This window comes from Mesoplodon densirostris, chromosome 7 (genome assembly GCF_025265405.1).
Source record: "Mesoplodon densirostris isolate mMesDen1 chromosome 7, mMesDen1 primary haplotype, whole genome shotgun sequence".
NCBI lineage: Eukaryota > Metazoa > Chordata > Mammalia > Artiodactyla > Ziphiidae > Mesoplodon > Mesoplodon densirostris.
The window spans coordinates 87048983-87066940 of record NC_082667.1 but is presented as its reverse complement, the minus strand read 5'-3'; positions in this window follow the sequence as shown (position 1 = coordinate 87066940).

Sequence of the window (17958 nt, the reverse complement as noted above, 5' to 3'; positions counted from 1 at the left end):
AGAGGAAATGCTTACAGTCGTTACTAGTGCCTGCCTTTGTGTGGCACTTCGCTGCAGGAGGGACACCCTGCATATAGAAGATTCATTTGGGGAAGGGCCCTTGGTGTACAATGTGGGTGAAATGCAGCTTGTGTTCCACCTGCAACTAAAGCAGAGTTCTTCGGGTAAAAGTGCCGTGTTTTAAGAGAGGAAATCCTAAGAGACCACAGTAGAGCCTGCCATGGTTTTGGCAGTTCGCTCCACGGGGGAAAGCATTCTTATAGAACAAGTTCTTTAGGGGACGTGCCCTTTGTGTAAACAGTGGGAGAAATGCTGCTTGTGTTCCACCTGCAACTAAAGCAGATTTCTTCCATTAAAACTGCGTGTTTAGGGAGAGGAAATGCTAACAGTCCTCGCAAAAGCCTGCCTTGTTTGAGGCAGTTCGCTCCACGTGGGAAAAACTGCATATAGGAGTTCATTCGTGGAGGAGCTCAGAGAGTACACAGTGGGAAAAATGCTGCTTGTGTTCCACTTGCTATTACAGCAGAGTTCTTTGGGTGAAACTGCCGTGGTTTGGAAGAGGAAATGCTTACAGTCCTCTCTACAGCCTGCTTTGGTTGAAGCATTTCGCACCAGGTGGGAAACCCTGCATATAGAATTTCATTCGTGGAAGAGACCAAAGAGTACACAGTGGGAGAAATGCTGCTTGTGTTCCACTTGCTATTAAAGCAGAGTTCTTCGGGTAAAACTGCGTGTTTTGGGAGAGGAAATGCTTACAGTCCTTACTAGTGCCTGCCTTGGTTGTGGCAGTTCGCTGCAGGCCGGACACCCTGCATATAGAAGATTCATTTGGGTAAGGACCCTTAGTGTACAGAGTGGGTGAAATGCACCTTGTGTTCCACCTGCAACTAAAGCAGAATTCTTTGGGTAAAAGTGCCGTGTTTTCAGAGAGGAAATCCTTAGAGACCACAGTAGAGCCTGCCATGGTTGAGGCAGTTCGCTCCACGCGGGAAAGCATTCTTATAGAAGGAGTTCATTAGTGGAAGTGCCCATTGAGTAAACTGTGGGAGAAAAGATGCTTGTGTTCCACCTGCAACTACAGCAGGGTTCTTCCGTTAAAACTGCGTGTTTTGCGAGAGGAAATGCTTACAGTCCTCGCTACAGCCTGCCATGGTTGTGGCAGTTCGCTCCACGTGGGAAACCCTGCATATAGGAATTCATTGGTGGAAGCGCCCAGAGAGTACACAGTGGGAGAAAGGCTGCTTGTGTTCCACCTGCAACAAAAGCAAAGTTCTTTGGGTAATCTGCCGTGTTTTGAAGAGGAAATGCTTACAGTCCTCGCTACAGCCTGCCGTGGTTGAGGCAGTTCGCTCCACATGGGAAACCCTGCATATAGAAGTTCATTCGTGGAAGAGCCCACAGAGTACACAGTGGGAGAAATGCTGCTTGTGTTCCACCTGCTACTATAGCAGAGTTCTTCGGGTAAAACTGCCGTGTTTTGGAAAAGGAAATGCTTACATTCCTCGCTACAGCCTGCCGCGGTTGAGGCAGTTCACTGCATCTAGATGTTCATTCGTGGAAGGGACCAAAGAGTACACAGTGGGAGAAATGCTGCTTGTGTTCCACCTGCAACTAAAGCAGAGTTCTTCGGGTAAAACTGCGTGTTTTGGGCGAAGAAATGCTTACAGTACTTACTAGAGCCTGCCTTGGTTTAGGCAGTTCGTTGCACGAGGGACACCCTGCATATAGAAGATTCATTTGAGGAAGGGCCCTTAGTGTACAGTGTGGGTGAAATGCAGCTTGTGTTCCACCTGCAACTAAAACAGAGTTCTTTGGGTAAAAGTGCCGTATTTTCAGAGAGGAAATCCTTAGAGACCACAGTAGAGCCTGCCATGGTTCAGGCAGTTCGCTCCACGTGGGAAACCATTCGTATAGAACAGGTCCATTAGGGGAAGTGCCCATTGTGTACACTGTGGGAGAAAAGATGCTTGTGTTCCACCTGAAACTAAAGCAGAGTTCTTCCGTTAAAACTGCGTGTTTAGGGAGAGGAAATGCTTACTGTCCGCGCTACAGCCTGCCTTGTTTGAGGCAGTTCGCTCCACGTGGGAAACCCTGCATATAGGAGCTCATTCGTGGAGGAGCTCAGAGTGTACACAGTGGGAGAAATGCTGCTTGTGTTCCACCTGAAACTAAAGCAGAGTTCTTCAGGTAAAACTGCGTGTTTTGGGAGAGGAAATGCTTACAGTCCTTACTAGTGCCTGCCTTGGTGGTGGCAGTTCGCTGCAGGTGGGACACCCTGCATATAGACGATTCATTTGGGCAAAGCCCCTTTGTGTACAGTGTGGGTGAAATGAAGCTTGTGTTCCACCTGCAACTAAAGCAGAATTCTTCGGGTAAAACTGCGTGTATTGGGAGAGGAAATGCTTACAGTCGTTACTAGTGCCTGCCTTTGTGTGGCACTTCGCTGCAGGCGGGACACCCTGCATATAGAAGATTCATTTGGGGAAGGGCCCTTGGTGTACAATGAGGGTGAAATGCAGCTTGTGTTCCACCTGCAACTAAAGCAGAGTTCTTCGGGTAAAAGTGCCGTGTTTTAAGAGAGGAAATCCTTAGAGACCACAGTAGAGCCTGCCATGGTTTTGGCAGTTCGTTCCACGGGGGAAAGCATTCTTATAGAACAAGTTCTTTAGGGGACGTGCCCTTTGTGTACACAGTGGGAGAAATGCTGCTTGTGTTCCACCTGCAACTAAAGCAGATTTCTTCCATTAAAACTGCGTGTTTAGGGAGAGGAAATGCTAACAGTCCTCGCAAAAGCCTGCCTTGTTTGAGGCAGTTCGCTCCACGTGGGAAAAACTGCTTATAGGAGTTCATTCGTGGAGGAGCTCAGAGAGTACACAGTGGGAGAAATGCTGCTTGTGTTCCACTTGCTATTACAGCAGAGTTCTTTGGGTGAAACTGCCGTGGTTTGGAAGAGGAAATGCTTACAGTCCTCTCTACAGCCTGCTTTGGTTGAAGCATTTCGCACCAGGTGGAAAACCCTGCATATAGAATTTCTTTCGTGGAAGAGACCAAAGAGTACACAGTGGGAGAAATGCTGCTTGTGTTCCACTTGCTACTAAAGCAGAGTTCTTCGGGTAAAACTGCGTGTTTTGGGAGAGGAAATGCTTACAGTCCTTACTAGTGCCTGCCTTGGTTGTGGCAGTTCGCTGCAGGCCGGACACCCTGCATATAGAAGATTCATTTGGGTAAGGACCCTTAGTGTACAGAGTGGGTGAAATGCACCTTGTGTTCCACCTGCAACTAAAGCAGAATTCTTCGGGTAAAAGTGCCGTGTTTTCAGAGAGGAAATCCTTAGAGACCACAGTAGAGCCTGCCATGGTTGAGGCAGTTCGCTCCACGCGGGAAAGCATTCTTATAGAAGGAGTTCATTAGTGGAAGTGCCCATTGAGTAAACTGTGGGAGAAAAGATGCTTGTGTTCCACCTGCAACTACAGCAGGGTTCTTCCGTTAAAACTGCGTGTTTTGCGAGAGGAAATGCTTACAGTCCTCGCTACAGCCTGCCATGGTTGTGGCAGTTCGCTCCACGTGGGAAACCCTGCATATAGGAATTCATTCGTGGAAGCGCCCAGAGAGTACACAGTGGGAGAAAGGCTGCTTGTGTTCCACCTGCAACAAAAGCAAAGTTCTTTGGGTAATCTGCCGTGTTTTGAAGAGGAAATGCTTACAGTCCTCGCTACAGCCTGCCGTGGTTGAGGCAGTTCGCTCCACATGGGAAACCCTGCATATAGAAGTTCATTCGTGGAAGAGCCCACAGAGTACACAGTGGGAGAAATGCTGCTTGTGTTCCACCAGCTACTACAGCAGAGTTCTTCGGGTAAAACTGCCGTGTTTTGGAAAAGGAAATGCTTACATTCCTCGCTACAGCCTGCTGCGGTTGAGGCAGTTCACTGCATCTAGATGTTCATTCGTGGAAGAGACCAAAGAGTACACAGTGGGAGAAATGCTGCTTGTGTTCCACCTGCAACTAAAGCAGAGTTCTTCGGGTAAAACTGCGTGTTTTGGGCGAAGAAATGCTTACAGTACTTACTAGAGCCTGCCTTGGTTTAGGCAGTTCGTTGCACGAGGGACACCCTGCATATAGAAGATTCATTTGAGGAAGGGCCCTTAGTGTACAGTGTGGGTGAAATGCAGCTTGTGTTCCACCTGCAACTAAAACAGAGTTCTTTGGGTAAAAGTGCCGTATTTTCAGAGAGGAAATCCTTAGAGACCACAGTAGAGCCTGCCATGGTTCAGGCAGTTCGCTCCACGTGGGAAACCATTCGTATAGAACAGGTCCATTAGGGGAAGTGCCCATTGTGTACACTGTGGGAGAAAAGATGCTTGTGTTCCACCTGAAACTAAAGCAGAGTTCTTCCGTTAAAACTGCGTGTTTAGGGAGAGGAAATGCTTACTGTCCTCGCTACAGCCTGCCTTGTTTGAGGCAGTTCGCTCCACGTGGGAAACCCTGCATATAGGAGCTCATTCGTGGAGGAGCTCAGAGTGTACACAGTGGGAGAAATGCTGCTTGTGTTCCACCTGAAACTAAAGCAGAGTTCTTCAGGTAAAACTGCGTGTTTTGGGAGAGGAAATGCTTACAGTCCTTACTAGTGCCTGCCTTGGTTGTGGCAGTTCGCTGCAGGCGGGACACCCTGCATATACACGATTCATTTGGGGAAAGCCCCTTTGTGTACAGTGTGGGTGAAATGAAGCTTGTGTTCCACCTGCAACTAAAGCAGTGTTCTTCGGGTAAAACTGCGTGTATTGGGAGAGGAAATGCTTACAGTCCTTACTAGTGCCTGCCTTTGTGTGGCAGTTCGCTGCATGCAGGACACCCTGCATATAGAAGGTTCATTTGGGGAAGGGACATTGGTGTACAGTTTGGGTGAAATGCAGCTTGTGTTCCACCTGCAACTAAAGCAGCGTTCTTCAGGTAAAAGTGCCGTGTTTTCCGAGAGGAAATCCTTAGAGACCACAGTAGAGCCTGCCATGGTTGAGGCAGTTCGCTCCACGTGGGAAAGCATTCTTACGGAAGAAGTTCTTTAGTGGAAGTGCCCATTGAGTAAACTGTGGGAGAAAAGATGCTTGTGTTCCACCTGCAACTACAGCAGGGTTCTTCCGTTAAAACTGCGTGTTTTGCGAGAGGAAATGCTTACAGTCCTCGCTACAGCCTGCCGTGGTTGTGGCAGTTCGCTCCACGTAGGAAACCCTGCATATAGGAATTCATTCGTGGAAGCGCCCAGAGAGTACACAGTGGGAGAAATGTTGCTTGTGTTCCACCTGCTACTACAGCAGAGTTCTTCGGGTAAAACTGCCGTGATTTGGAAGAGGAAATGCTTACAGTCCTCGCTACAGCCTGCCGTGGTTGAGGCAGTTCACTCCACGTGGGAAACCCTGCATATAGATGTTCATTCGTGGAAGAGACCAAAGAGTACACAGTGGGAGAAATGCTGCTTGTGTTCCACCTGCAACTAAAGCAGAGTTCTTCTGGTAAAACTGCGTGTTTTGGGCAAAGAAATGCTTACAGTACTTACTAGAGCCTGCCTTGGTTGAGGCAGTTCGCTGCACGAGGGACACCGTGCATATAGAAGATTCATTTGAGGAAGGGCCCTTATTGTACAGTGTGGGTGAAATGCAGCTTGTGTTCCACCTGCAAATAAAACAGAGTTCTTTGGGTAAAAGTGCCGTGTTTTCAGAGAGGAAATCCTTAGAGACCACAGTAGAGCCTGCCATGGTTGAGGCAGTTCGCTCCACGTGGGAAACCATTCTTATAGAACAAGTTCATTAGGGGAAGTGCCCATTGTGTTCACTGTGGGAGAAAAGATGCTTTTGTTCCACCTGCAACTACAGCAGGGTTCTTCCGTTAAAACTGCGTGTTTAGGGAGAGGAAATGCTTACAGTCCTCGCTACAGCCTGCCTTGTTTGAGGCAGTTCGCTCCACGTGGGAAACCCTGCATATAGGAGCTCATTCGTGGAGGAGCTCAGAGTGTACACAGTGGGAGAAATGCTGCTTGTGTTCCACCTGCAACTAAAGCAGAGTTCTTCAGGTAAAACGGCCGTGTTTTGGAAGAGGAAATGCTTAAAGTCCTTACTAGTGCATGCCTTGGTTGTGGCATTTTGCTGCAGGCAGGACACACTGCATACAGATGAATCATTTGGGGATGGGCACTTTGTGTACAGTGTGGGTGAAATGCAGCTTGTGTTCTACCTGTAACTAAAGCAGAGTTCTTCGGGTAAAACTGCGTGTTTAGGGAGAAGAAATGCTTACAGTCCTTACTAGTGCCTGCCTTTGTGTGGCACTTCGCTGCAGGCGGGACACCCTGCATATAGAAGATTCATTTGGGGAAAGACCCATGATGTACAGTGTGTGTGAAATGCAGCTTGTGTTCCACCTCTAAATAAAGCAGTGTTCTTCTGGTAAAAGTGTCGTGTTTTCACAGAGGAAATCCTTAGAGACCACAGTAGAGCCTGCCATGGTTGAGGCAGTTCGCTCCACGCGGGAAACCATTCTTATAGAACAAGTTCATTAGGGGACGTGCCCTTTGTGTACACTGTGGGAGAATAGATGCTTGTGTTCCACATGCAACTAAAGCAGAGTTCTTCCATTAAAACTGCGTGTTTAGGGAGAGGAAATGCTAACAGTCCTCGCAAAAGCCTGCCTTGTTTGAGGCAGTTCGCTCCACGTGGGAAACCCTGCATATAGGAGTTCATTCGTGGAGGAGCTCAGAGAGTACACAGTGAGAGAAATGCTGCTTGTGTTCCACCTGCTATTACAGCAGAGTTCTTTGGGTGAAACTGCCGTGGTTTGGAAGAGGAAATGCTTACAGTCCTCTCTACAGCCTGCTTTGTTTGAAGCATTTCGCACCACGTGGGAAGCCCTGCATATAGAAGTTCATTCGTGGAAGAGACCAAAGAGTACACAGTGGGAGAAATGCTGCTTGTGTTCCACTTGCTACTAAAGCAGAGTTCTTCGGGTAAAACTGCGTGTTTTGGGAGAGGAAATGCTTACAGTCCTTACTAGTGCCTGCCTTGGTTGTGGCAGTTCGCTGCAGGCCGGACACTCTGCATATAGAAGATTCATTTGGGTAAGGAACCTTAGTGTACAGAGTGGGTGAAATGCAGCTTGTGTTCCACCTGCAACTAAAGCAGAATTCTTCGGGTAAAAGTGCCGTGTTTTCCGAGAGGAAATCCTTAGAGACCACAGTAGAGCCTGCCATGGTTGAGGCAGTTTGCTCCATGCGGGAAAGCATTCTTATAGAAGGAGTTCATTAGTGGAAGTGCCCATTGAGTAAACTGTGGGAGAAAAGATGCTTGTGTTCCACCTGCAACTACAGCAGGGTTCTTCCGTTAAAACTGCGTGTTTTGCGAGAGGAAATTCTTACAGTCCTCGCTACAGCCTGCCATGGTTGTGGCAGTTCGCTCCACGTGGGAAACCCTGCATATAGGAATTCATTGGTGGAAGCGCCCAGAGAGTACACAGTGGGAGAAAGGCTGCTTGTGTTCCACCTGCAACAAAAGCAAAGTTCTTTGGGTAATCTGCCGTGTTTTGAAGAGGAAATGCTTACAGTCCTCGCTACAGCCTGCCGTGGTTGAGGCAGTTCGCTCCACATGGGAAACCCTGCATATAGAAGTTCATTCGTGGAAGAGCCCACAGAGTACACAGTGGGAGAAATGCTGCTTGTGTTCCACCTGCTACTACAGCAGAGTTCTTCGGGTAAAACTGCCGTGTTATGGAAAAGGAAATGCTTACATTCCTCGCTACAGCCTGCCGTGGTTGAGGCAGTTCACTGCATATAGATGTTCATTCGTGGAAGAGACCAAAGAGTACACAGTGGGAGAAATGCTGCTTGTGTTCCACCTGCAACTAAAGCAGAGTTGTTCGGGTAAAACTGCGTGTTTTGGGCGAAGAAATGCTTACAGTACTTACTAGAGCCTGCCTTGGTTTAGGCAGTTCGCTGCACGAGGGACACCCTGCATATAGAAGATTCATTTGAGGAAGGGCCCTTAGTGTACAGTGTGGGTGAAATGCAGCTTGTGTTCCACCTGCAACTAAAACAGAGTTCTTTGGGTAAAAGTGCCGTATTTTCAGAGAGGAAATCCTTAGAGACCACAGTAGAGCCTGCCATGGTTCAGGCAGTTCGCTCCACGTGGGAAACCATTCGTATAGAACAGGTTCATTAGGGGAAGTGCCCATTGTGTACACTGTGGGAGAAAAGATGCTTGTGTTCCACCTGAAACTAAAGCAGAGTTCTTCCGTTAAAACTGCGTGTTTAGGGAGAGGAAATGCTTACTGTCCTCGCTACAGCCTGCCTTGTTTGAGGCAGTTCGCTCCACGTGGGAAACCCTGCATATAGGAGCTCATTCGTGGAGGAGCTCAGAGTGTACACAGTGGGAGAAATGCTGCTTGTGTTCCACCTGAAACTAAAGCAGAGTTCTTCAGGTAAAACTGCGTGTTTTGGGAGAGGAAATGCTTACAGTCCTTACTAGTGCCTGCCTTGGTTGTGGCAGTTCGCTGCAGGCGGGACACCCTGCATATACACGATTCATTTGGGGAAAGCCCCTTTGTGTACAGTGTGGGTGAAATGAAGCTTGTGTTCCACCTGCAACTAAAGCAGTGTTCTTCGGGTAAAACTGCGTGTATTGGGAGAGGAAATGCTTACAGTCCTTACTAGTGCCTGCCTTTGTGTGGCAGTTCGCTGCATGCAGGACACCCTGCATATAGAAGGTTCATTTGTGGAAGGGCCCTTGGTGTACAGTTTGGGTGAAATGCAGCTTTTGTTCCACCTGCAACTAAAGCAGAATTCTTCGGGTAAAAGTGCCGTGTTTTCCGAGAGGAAATCCTTAGAGACCACAGTAGAGCCTGCCATGGTTGAGGCAGTTCGCTCCACGCGGGAAAGCAATCTTACAGAAGAAGTTCTTTAGTGGAAGTGCCCATTGAGTAAACTGTGGGAGAAAAGATGCTTGTGTTCCACCTGCAACTACAGCAGGGTTCTTCCGTTAAAACTGCGTGTTTTGCGAGAGGAAATGCTTACAGTCCTCGCTACAGCCTGCCGTGGTTGTGGCAGTTCGCTCCACGTGGGAAACCCTGCATATAGGAATTCATTCCTGGAAGCGCCCAGAGAGTACACAGTGGGAGAAATGCTGCTTGTGTTCCACCTGCAACAAAAGCAAAGTTCTTTGGGTAATCTGCCGTGTTTTGTAGAGGAAATGCTTACAGTCCTCGCTACAGCCTGCCGTGGTTGAGGCAGTTCACTCCACATGGGAAACCCTGCATATAGAAGTTCATTCGTGGAAGAGCCCACAGAGTACACAGTGGGAGAAATGCTGCTTGTGTTCCACCTGCTACTACAGCAGAGTTCTTCGGGTAAAACTGCCGTGATTTGGAAGAGGAAATGCTTACAGTCCTCGCTACAGCCTGCCGTGGTTGAGGCAGTTCACTCCACGTGGGAATCACTGCATATAGATGTTCATTCGTGGAAGAGACCAAAGAGTACACAGTGGGAGAAATGCTGCTTGTGTTCCACCTGCAACTAAAGCAGAGTTCTTCTGGTAAAACTGCGTGTTTTGGGCAAAGAAATGCTTACAGTACTTACTAGAGCCTGCCTTGGTTGAGGCAGTTCGCTGCACGAGGGACACCGTGCATATAGAAGATTCATTTGAGGAAGGGCCCTTATTGTACAGTGTGGGTGAAATGCAGCTTGTGTTCCACCTGCAAATAAAACAGAGTTCTTTGGGTAAAAGTGCCGTGTTTTCAGAGAGGAAATCCTTAGAGACCACAGTAGAGCCTGCCATGGTTGAGGCAGTTCGCTCCAAGCGGGAAACCATTCTTATAGAACAAGTTCATTAGTGGACGTGCCCTTTGTGTACACTGTGGGAGAATAGATGCTTGTGTTCCACCTGCAACTAAAGCAGAGGTCTTCCATTAAAACTGCATGTTTAGGGAGAGGAAATGCTAACAGTCCTCGCAAAAGCCTGCCTTGTTTGAGGCAGTTCGCTCCACGTGGGAAACCCTGCATATAGGAGTTCATTCGTGGAGGAGCTTAGAGAGTACACAGTGGGAGAAATGCTGCTGGTGTTCCACGTGCTATTACAGCAGAGTTCTTTGGGTGAAACTGCCGTGGTTTGGAAGAGGAAATGCTTACAGTCCTCTCTACAGCCTGCTTTGGTTGAAGCATTTCGCACCACGTGGGAAGCCCTGCATATAGAAGTTCATTCGTGGAAGAGACCAAAGAGTACACAGTGGGAGAAATGCTGCTTGTGTTCCACTTGCTACTAAAGCAGAGTTCTTCGGGTAAAACTGCGTGTTTTGGGAGAGGAAATGCTTACAGTCCTTACTAGTGCCTGCCTTGGTTGTGGCAGTTCGCTGCAGGCCAGACACCCTGCATATAGAAGATTCATTTGGGTAAGGAACCTTAGTGTACAGAGTGGGTGAAATGCAGCTTGTGTTCCACCTGCAACTAAAGCAGAATTCTTCGGGTAAAAGTGCCGTGTTTTCCGAGAGGAAATCCTTAGAGACCACAGTAGAGCCTGCCATGGTTGAGGCAGTTCGCTCCACGCGGGAAAGCATTCTTATAGAAGGAGTTCATTAGTGGAAGTGCCCATTGAGTAAACTGTGGGAGAAAAGATGCTTGTGTTCCACCTGCAACTACAGCAGGGTTCTTCCATTAAAACTGCGTGTTTTGTGAGAGGAAATTCTTACAGTCCTCGCTACAGCCTGCCATGGTTGTGGCAGTTCGCTCCACGTGGGAAACCCTGCATATAGGAATTCATTCGTGGAAGCGCCCAGAGAGTACACAGTGGGAGAAAGGCTGCTTGTGTTCCACCTGCAACAAAAGCAAAGTTCTTTGGGTAATCTGCCGTGTTTTGAAGAGGAAATGTTTACAGTCCTCGCTACAGCCTGCCGTGGTTGAGGCAGTTCGCTCCACATGGGAAACCCTGCATATAGGAGTTCATTCGTGGAGGAGCTCAGAGAGTACACAGTGGGAGAAATGCTGCTTGTGTTCCACCTGCTACTACAGCAGAGTTCTTTAGGTAAAACTGCGTGTTTTGGGAGAGGAAATGCTTACAGTCCTTACTAGTGCCTGCCTTGGTTGTGGCAGTTCTCTGCAGGCGGGACACCCTGCATATAGAAGGTTCATTTGGGGAAGGGACCTTGGTGTACAGTTTGGGTGAAATGCAGCTTGTGTTCCACCTGCAACTAAAGCAGCGTTCTTCAGGTAAAAGTGCCGTGTTTTCCGAGAGGAAATCCTTAGAGACCACAGTAGAGCCTGCCATGGTTGAGGCAGTTCGCTCCACGCGGGAAAGCAATCTTACAGAAGAAGATCTTTAGTGGAAGTGCCCATTGAGTAAACTGTGGGAGAAAAGATGCTTGTGTTCCACCTGCAACTACAGCAGGGTTCTTCCGTTAAAACTGCGTGTTTTGCGAGAGGAAATGCTTACAGTCCTCGCTACAGCCTGCCGTGGTTGTGGCAGTTCGCTCCACGTGGGAAACCCTGCATATAGGAATTCATTCCTGGAAGCGCCCAGAGAGTACACAGTGGGAGAAATGCTGCTTGTGTTCCACCTGCTACTACAGCAGAGTTCTTCGGGTAAAACTGCCGTGATTTGGAAGAGGAAATGCTTACAGTCCTCGCTACAGCCTGCCGTGGTTGAGGCAGTTCACTCCACGTGGGAAACCCTGCATATAGATGTTCATTCGTGGAAGAGACCAAAGAGTACACAGTGGGAGAAATGCTGCTTGTGTTCCACCTGCAACTAAAGCAGAGTTCTTCTGGTAAAACTGCGTGTTTTGGGCAAAGAAATGCTTACAGTACTTACTAGAGCCTGCCTTGGTTGAGGCAGTTCGCTGCACGAGGGACACCGTGCATACAGAAGATTCATTTGAGGAAGGGCCCTTATTGTACAGTGTGGGTGAAATGCAGCTTGTGTTCCACCTGCAAATAAAACAGAGTTCTTTGGGTAAAAGTGCCGTGTTTTCAGAGAGGAAATCCTTAGAGACCACAGTAGAGCCTGCCATGGTTGAGGCAGTTCGCTCCACGCGGGAAACCATTCTTATAGAACAAGTTCATTAGGGGACGTGCCCTTTGTGTACACTGTGGGAGAATAGATGCTTGTGTTCCACCTGAAACTAAAGCAGAGTTCTTCCATTAAAACTGCATGTTTAGGGAGAGGAAATGCTAACAGTCCTCGCAAAAGCCTGCCTTGTTTGAGGCAGTTCGCTCCACGTGGGAAACCCTGCATATAGGAGTTCATTCGTGGAGGAGCTCAGAGAGTACACAGTGGGAGAAATGCTGCTGGTGTTCCACGTGCTATTACAGCAGAGTTCTTTGGGTGAAACTGCCGTGGTTTGGAAGAGGAAATGCTTACAGTCCTCTCTACAGTCTGCTTTGTTTGAAGCATTTCGCACCACGTGGGAAGCCCTGCATATAGAAGTTCATTCGTGGAAGAGACCAAAGAGTACACAGTGGGAGAAATGCTGCTTGTGTTCCACTTGCTACTAAAGCAGAGTTCTTCGGGTAAAACTGCGTGTTTTGGGAGAGGAAATGCTTACAGTCCTTACTAGTGCCTGCCTTGGTTGTGGCAGTTCGCTGCAGGCCGGACACCCTGCATATAGAAGATTCATTTGGGTAAGGAACCTTAGTGTACAGAGTGGGTGAAATGCAGCTTGTGTTCCACCTGCAACTAAAGCAGAATTCTTCGGGTAAAAGTGCCGTGTTTTCCGAGAGGAAATCCTTAGAGACCACAGTAGAGCCTGCCATGGTTGAGGCAGTTCGCTCCACGCGGGAAAGCATTCTTATAGAAGGAGTTCATTAGTGGAAGTGCCCATTGAGTAAACTGTGGGAGAAAAGATGCTTGTGTTCCACCTGCAACTACAGCAGGGTTCTTCCGTTAAAACTGCGTGTTTTGTGAGAGGAAATGCTTACAGTCCTCGCTACAGCCTGCCATGGTTGTGGCAGTTCGCTCCACGTGGGAAACCCTGCATATAGGAATTCATTCGTGGAAGCGCCCAGAGAGTACACAGTGGGAGAAAGGCTGCTTGTGTTCCACCTGCAACAAAAGCAAAGTTCTTTGGGTAATCTGCCGTGTTTTGAAGAGGAAATGCTTACAGTCCTCGCTACAGCCTGCCGTGGTTGAGGCAGTTCGCTCCACATGGGAAACCCTGCATATAGGAGTTCATTCGTGGAGGAGCTCAGAGAGTACACAGTGGGAGAAATGCTGCTTGTGTTCCACCTGCTACTACAGCAGAGTTCTTCGGGTAAAACTGCCGTGTTTTGGAAAAGGAAATGCTTACAGTCCTCGCTACAGCCTGCCGTGGTTGAGGCAGTTCGCTCCACGTGGGAAACCCTGCATATAGGAGCTCATTCGTGGAGGAGCTCAGAGTGTACACAGTGGGAGAAATGCTGCTTGTGTTCCACCTGCAACAAAAGCAGAGTTCTTTAGGTAAAACTGCGTGTTTTGGGAGAGGAAATGCTTACAGTCCTTACTAGTGCCTGCCTTGGTTGTGGCAGTTCGCTGCAGGCGGGACACCCTGCATATACACGATTCATTTGGGGAAAGCCCCTTTGTGTACAGTGTGGGTGAAATGAAGCTTGTGTTCCACCTGCAACTAAAGCAGTGTTCTTCGGGTAAAACTGCGTGTATTGGGAGAGGAAATGCTTACAGTCCTTACTAGTGCCTGCCTTTGTGTGGCAGTTCGCTGCATGCAGGACACCCTGCATATAGAAGGTTCATTTGTGGAAGGGCCCTTGGTGTACAGTTTGGGTGAAATGCAGCTTGTGTTCCACCTGCAACTAAAGCAGCATTCTTCAGGTAAAAGTGCCGTGTTTTCCGAGAGGAAATCCTTAGAGACCACAGTAGAGCCTGCCATGGTTGAGGCAGTTCCCTCCACGCGGGAAAGCATTCTTACAGAAGAAGTTCTTTAGTGGAAGTGCCCATTGAGTAAACTGTGGGAGAAAAGATGCTTGTGTTCCACCTGCAAGTACAGCAGGGTTCTTCCGTTAAAACTGCGTGTTTTGCGAGAGGAAATGCTTACAGTCCTCGCTACAGCCTGCCGTGGTTGTGGCAGTTCGCTCCACGTGGGAAACCCTGCATATAGGAATTCATTCCTGGAAGCGCCCAGCGAGTACACAGTGGGAGAAATGCTGCTTGTGTTCCACCTGCAACAAAAGCAAAGTTCTTTGGGTAATCTGCCGTGTTTTGTAGAGGAAATACTTACAGTGCTCGCTACAGCCTGCCGTGGTTGAGGCAGTTCGCTCCACATGGGAAACCCTGCATATAGAAGTTCATTCGTGGAAGAGCCCACAGAGTACACAGTGGGAGAAATGCTGCTTGTGTTCCACCTGCTACTACAGCAGAGTTCTTCGGGTAAAACTGCCGTGATTTGGAAGAGGAAATGCTTACAGTCCTCGCTACAGCCTGCCGTGGTTGAGGCAGTTCACTCCACGTGGGAAACCCTGCATATAGATGTTCATTCGTGGAAGAGACCAAAGAGTACACAGTGGGAGAAATGCTGCTTGTGTTCCACCTGCAACTAAAGCAGAGTTCTTCTGGTAAAACTGCGTGTTTTGGGCAAAGAAATGCTTACAGTACTTACTAGAGCCTGCCTTGGTTGAGGCAGTTCGCTGCACGAGGGACACCGTGCATATAGAAGATTCATTTGAGGAAGGGCCCTTATTGTACAGTGTGGGTGAAATGCAGCTTGTGTTCCACCTGCAAATAAAACAGAGTTCTTTGGGTAAAAGTGCCGTGTTTTCAGAGAGGAAATCCTTAGAGACCACAGTAGAGCCTGCCATGGTTGAGGCAGTTCGCTCCACGTGGGAAACCATTCTTATAGAACAAGTTCATTAGGGGAAGTGCCCATTGTGTTCACTGTGGGAGAAAAGATGCTTGTGTTCCACCTGCAACTACATCAGGGTTCTTCCGTTAAAACTGCGTGTTTAGGTAGAGGAAATGCTTACAGTCCTCGCTACAGCCTGCCTTGTTTGAGGCAGTTCGCTCCACGTGGGAAATCCTGCATATAGGAGCTCATTCGTGGAGGAGCTCAGAGTGTACACAGTGGGAGAAATGCTGCTTGTGTTCCACCTGCAACTAAAGCAGAGTTCTTCAGGTAAAACGGCCGTGTTTTGGAAGAGGAAATGCTTACAGTCCTTACTAGTGCCTGCCTTGGTTGTGGCATTTTGCTGCAGGCAGGACACACTGCATACAGATGAATCATTTGGGGATGGGCACTTTGTGTACAGTGTGGGTGAAATGCAGCTTGTGTTCTACCTGTAACTAAAGCAGAGTTCTTCGGGTAAAACTGCGTGTTTAGGGAGAAGAAATGCTTACAGTCCTTACTAGTGCCTGCCTTTGTGTGGCACTTCGCTGCAGGCGGGACACCCTGCATATAGAAGATTCATTTGGGGAAAGACCCTTGATGTACAGTGTGGGTGAAATGCAACTTGTGTTCCACCTCTAAATAAAGCAGTGTTCTTCTGGTAAAAGTGTCGTGTTTTCACAGAGGAAATCCTTAGAGACCACAGTAGAGCCTGCCATGGTTGAGGCAGTTCGCTCCAAGCGGGAAACCATTCTTATAGAACAAGTTCATTAGGGGACGTGCCCTTTGTGTACACTGTGGGAGAATAGATGCTTGTGTTCCACCTGCAACTAAAGCAGAGTTCTTCCATTAAAACTGCGTGTTTAGGGAGAGGAAATGCTAACAGTCCTCGCAAAAGCCTGCCTTGTTTGAGGCAGTTCGCTCCACGTGGGAAACCCTGCATATAGGAGTTCATTCGTGGAGGAGCTCAGAGAGTACACAGTGGGAGAAATGCTGCTTGTGTTCCACCTGCTATTACAGCAGAGTTCTTTGGGTGAAACTACCGTGGTTTGGAAGAGGAAATGCTTACAGTCCTCTCTACAGCCTGCTTTGTTTGCAGCATTTCGCACCACGTGGGAAGCCCTGCATATAGAAGTTCATTCGTGGAAGAGACCAAAGAGTACACAGTGGGAGAAATGCTGCTTGTGTTCCACTTGCTACTAAAGCAGAGTTCTTCGGGTAAAACTGCGTGTTTTGGGAGAGGAAATGCTTACAGTCCTTACTAGTGCCTGCCTTGGTTGTGGCAGTTAGCTGCAGGCCGGACACCCTGCATATAGAAGATTCATTTGGGTAAGGAACCTTAGTGTAGAGAGTGGGTGAAATGCACCTTGTGTTCCACCTGCAACTAAAGCAGAATTCTTCGGGTAAAAGTGCCGTGTTTTCCGAGAGGAAATCCTTAGAGACCACAGTAGAGCCTGCCATGGTTGAGGCAGTTCGCTCCACGCGGGAAAGCATTCTTATAGAAGGAGTTCATTAGTGGAAGTGCCCATTGAGTAAACTGTGGGAGAAAAGATGCTTGTGTTCCACCTGCAACTACAGCAGGGTTCTTCCATTAAAACTGCGTGTTTTGCGAGAGGAAATGCTTACAGTCCTCGCTACAGCCTGCCATGGTTGTGGCAGTTCGCTCCACGTGGGAAACCCTGCATATAGGAATTCATTCGTGGAAGCGCCCAGAGAGTACACAGTGGGAGAAAGGCTGCTTGTGTTCCACCTGCAACAAAAGCAAAGTTCTTTGGGTAATCTGCCGTGTTTTGAAGAGGAAATGCTTACAGTCCTCGCTACAGCCTGCCGTGGTTGAGGCAGTTCGCTCCACGTGGGAAACCCTGCATATAGGAATTCATTCGTGGAAGCGCCCAGAGAGTACACAGTGGGAGAAATGCTGCTTGTGTTCCACCTGCTACTACAGCAGAGTTCTTCGGGTAAAACTGCCGTGTTTTGGAAAAGGAAATGCTTACATTCCTCGCTACAGCCTGCCGTGGTTGAGGCAGTTCACTGCATATAGATGTTCATTCGTGGAAGAGACCAAAGAGTACACAGTGGGAGAAATGCTGCTTGTGTTCCACCTGCAACTAAAGCAGAGTTCTTCGGGTAAAACTGCGTGTTTTGGGCGAAGAAATGCTTACAGTACTTACTAGAGCCTGCCTTGGTTTAGGCAGTTCGCTGCACGATGGACACCCTGCATATAGAAGATTCATTTGAGGAAGGGCCCTTAGTGTACAGTGTGGGTGAAATGCAGCTTGTGTTCCACCTGCAACTAAAACAGAGTTCTTTGGGTAAAAGTGCCGTATTTTCAGAGAGGAAATCCTTAGAGACCACAATAGAGCCTGCCATGGTTCAGGCAGTTCGCTCCACGTGGGAAACCATTCGTATAGAACAGGTTCATTAGGGGAAGTGCCCATTGTGTACACTGTGGGAGAACAGATACTTGTGTTCCACCTGAAACTAAAGCAGAGTTCTTCCGTTAAAACTGCGTGTTTAGGGAGAGGAAATGCTTACAGTCCTCGCTACAGCCTGCCTTGTTTGAGGCAGTTCGCTCCACGTGGGAAACCCTGCATATAGGAGCTCATTCGTGGAGGAGCTCAGAGTGTACACAGTGGGAGAAATGCTGCTTGTGTTCCACCTGAAACTAAAGCAGAGTTCTTCGGGTAAAACTGCGTGTATTGGGAGAGGAAATGCTTACAGTCCTTACTAGTGCCTGCCGTTGTGTGGCAGTTCGCTGCATGCAGGACACCCTGCATATAGAAGGTTCATTTGGCGAAGGGCTCTTGGTGTACAGTTTGGGTGAAATGCAGCTTGTGTTCCACCTGCAACTAAAGCAGCGTTCTTCAGGTAAAAGTGCCGTGTTTTCCGAGAGGAAATCCTTAGAGACCACAGTAGAGCCTGCCATGGTTGAGGCAGTTCGCTCCACGCGGGAAAGCATTCTTACACAAGAAGTTCTTTAGTGGAAGTGCCCATTGAGTAAACTGTGGGAGAAAAGATGCTTGTGTTCCACCTGCAACTACAGCAGGGTTCTTCCGTTAAAACTGCGTGTTTTGCGAGAGGAAATGCTTACAGTCCTCGCTACAGCCTGCCGTGGTTGAGGCAGTTCG